This window comes from Brassica oleracea, chromosome C6, assembly GCF_000695525.1.
Source record: "Brassica oleracea var. oleracea cultivar TO1000 chromosome C6, BOL, whole genome shotgun sequence".
Classification (NCBI taxonomy): Eukaryota; Viridiplantae; Streptophyta; class Magnoliopsida; order Brassicales; family Brassicaceae; genus Brassica; species Brassica oleracea.
The window spans coordinates 35,404,995-35,408,625 of record NC_027753.1 but is presented as its reverse complement, the minus strand read 5'-3'; positions in this window follow the sequence as shown (position 1 = coordinate 35,408,625).

Genomic DNA, 3,631 nt, shown 5'->3' with positions numbered 1-3,631 from the left:
CCAGTATTCTCCTTAATCTTTATGCTTCATCTCAACACTCTCCCTCAAGCTTGACCATATGAAAGAAGTCAAGCTTGGAAGTCATAAAGCATTCCCTCATTAAAAACTTAGCCGGATAAAACCCCAGCCAAGGAAAAAGAGTAGAACACTTCATGAAGGGGAGAATTAATGAGATGAGAGTTTCGTGAGTCCAAGCTTTGAATGAATGAACTCACAGACTTTTTGGCTCGCAGCTTTGGTGAAGATATCTGCTAGCTGCTCTTCACTTCTTGTATAACATGGCAGGATGATCTGTTGCTCCACGGCCTGCCTAACTTTGTGACAATCCACTTCAATATGTTTGGTCCGCTCATGGAACACATTGTTTGAGGCTATATGAATGGCCGCCTGATTATCACAATGCATGGTGATGGGAGCTTTGGTTTCAATTCCCAAGTCTGTCAGTAGGTTCCTTATCCAAATCAGCTCACTAGTAAGTTTTCTCATTGCCCTATACTCAGCTTCAGCACTAGAACATGAAACTATCTTCTGCTTCTTGCTCTTCCAAGTGACCAGATTACCTCCAATGAATGTACAGTATCCAGTAGTAGACCTCCTGTCCTTCCTATCTCCAGCCCAGTCTGCATCACAATACCCAACTATCTCGGTGCTCTTGTTGCAGCCTAGTCAAACTCCTTGCCCTGGTGCCTCTCTAAGCTATCTCAGAATCCTTTCCACCATGTTCCAATGGTACATCTTTGGCGCTTGCATATGTTGACTGACTTGGTTCACAGCAAAACATACATCCGGCCTTGTGATGGTTAGATAGATAAGCTTTCCCACCATTCTTCTATAGTGTTTCATATCTTCATATGGCTTGTCTTCTATCTCCCCCTCACGCATTACTTTGTAGCCTTCTTCTAATGGTGTTTTGGCTGTTCTTCCTCCTAGATCACCAGCTTCTTTAAGTATATCAAGCGTGTACTTTCTTTGGGACATGAACATACCCTCCTTTGACCTACACATCTCAATACCCAAGAAATACTTTAGCTCTCCTAAGTCTTTAATGTCAAAGGTTGCCTTGAGGAACTCTTTTGTTGATGCAATCCCATTTTTATCACTGCCAGTGATGATGATGTCGTCCACATAGATCAGTATGACAATGATTCCTTGGTTGCTTGTGAGGGTGAAGAGAGTATGGTCGGCCTCAGATTTTGTAAATCCTTTCCCATTCAAGGTTGTGCTCAGCTTATGGTACCAAGCTCTTGGAGATTGCTTCAAACCGTAGATAGCTTTTCTTAGTCTCAAAACATTTCCAGGTTTAACCATGCCTTCCATACCAGGTGGTGGTCTCATGTACACTTCATCTTCAAGCTCCCCTTGTAGAAATGCATTCTTGACATCCATTTGCCAAAGATCCCACTCTAGGTTCACGGCAATGGACAAAAGAATCCTGATGGTATGGAGTTTGGCTACTGGTGCGAATGTCTCAAGGTAGTCTTCTCCATATACTTGTGTATAGCCTCTAGCCACAAGCCTGGTTTTCTTCCTCTCCGGCTTCCCATTTGCCAAGTATTTGATGGTGAACAGCAGCATGCTTGTAACGGCTTTCTTGCCTTTGGGAAGTTCACACTCAAACCAGGTTTCATTCTTGATCATGGCACCAATTTCATCTCCCACTGAGTCTCTCCACTCATCTATCTCCCTCTGATACCATGTGAAAATGACTTATTTACGAGATTAAAAGAGAATATTAGTGAGAAAGACTTAACAAAAATAAGGGAGTATATGACAAGTTGTGAGAGAGAAAGAGAATGGGAAGAACTTGTTTGATTCAAATTGATTAAAATTGTGTTACAACACACTCAATATATAGACACAGACATTATCCTGCGTAACAAGAGTAAATGATAAACTAATCTATGGTGTGTCATGCACTTCCTCCACTCAGACTAGTGCATAATGCACTTCTTCCATCCAAAATGGTGTTTCACGCACTTATTCCACTTCAGGCTAGTGCTTGGGCCACCTCACGCACTTCCTCCACTTGGTGTTTCACGTACATCTTCCACCCATACCTGAAGTAATTCATTATTCTAATGTTGCAGTGTAATTCATTATTCTAATGTTGCAGTATTCTCTTTAATCTTTATGCTTCATCTCAACAATCTGATGATGATTCAAATATTACTGGGTCATATGTTAGTGGTAATTTTCTCATTACTTCTCCTTCCGGGCACGTGAATCCGCTCTGTATGACACGGCTAACCCACTTTCCTCTGTCCCCAAACTGGACTCCGAGGAAATACCTAACATTGGTTGCTACTAGCCTTCCCTGAAAATCAAGCACTGGTTCTTTCTGATCACCAACAACACCAGATGCTGTTATTGCAACAAGCAAGAAAGATATCATCAATTGTAAGACCGTGGTTGCACCACCATCTGTTTTCATTTTTTTTCCTGATTTCTTGATTTGTGTTTTTTTGTTGTTGATGATTAGCTAATGTATTTTTATAGATAAAAGCTAGAGATATAATATAATATAATTGGGTTCGAGACCTCTTTTGTTTTCTATTCTTCGTCATGTAGAACGTGCTTTCTTACATTTTTTTTTTCTGACTGCAAACACCATGATTTATTAATTCAAAAGGAACAGGTTAGCTTTTTGAGCTAGCCATCCCGAAATTTCAGAGTTTTCATGGAAAAAAATAGAGTTTTGCGAGCGAGCTCCTTTTGCAAGGAGATCCGCTCTTACATTACGCTCTCTAGTAATGAAAGAAATTGAAAAATCTGTAAAAGATGATACTATATGGATGAATTCATTTCATTCTGAAGCCATAGCTGGTCAATCTTCTTCATCGTTGATCAGCTTAACAAGCTGAAGACAGTCTGATTCAAAGGACATCAATGTAAACCCAAGCTGTAAGGAGTATCTCATTGCATTAAGCAAAACAGTAAACTCTGCATGCATGGGAGAGAGAACCTGGTCCATCCCGAGGGAACCATACGTATGCGTTCCAGGCGCCAGGTCAAAGACAAAACCTCCTCCAGAAACCGTCGAATTCATCACCCAGGATGCATCCACTTGACATCTTGGTAATTGTGACTCGTTCTCCAGGTTTCCGCCGTTCGAAAGACGGAAAATCTCCTGTAGCGTCCTTCTTCTCTATTAATTGTGCTACCCGCCAGTTCTCTTCCTCCTGGGTTGCATGTAGTACGGTATCTGGCGGGAGGACTTGCTTGCCATTGAAAACTTTCTCGTTCCTCGCTTTCCATATAAACCATACAATCCAAGGGAATCTAGCGAGAATATTATCAGGGGTTCCACTCTGCTTTGCACGAAGGAGTAAGTAATCAAAGTTCTCATACAGGGATTCTCTCGGGAAAGAACCCGGAACTGATGGAATGTCGAAGAGTGCCCATGTTTGAAGCGCCAGGGGACAGAGGAACAGGAGATGGTTCAATGATTCCTCGCCGTCTCCACATCTGGGGCAAGATCTATCCGTTCAACAGTGTCTATCAGCCAGACGGCTACATGTCGCAACACACTCCGACAAAACTTGCCAGAGGAAGTGTTTGATCTTCCGTGGAGCTTGTAGCTTCCAGATCATAGCTTTTAGGGGAGTGATACTAGGCTCTGTGACTGCAACCT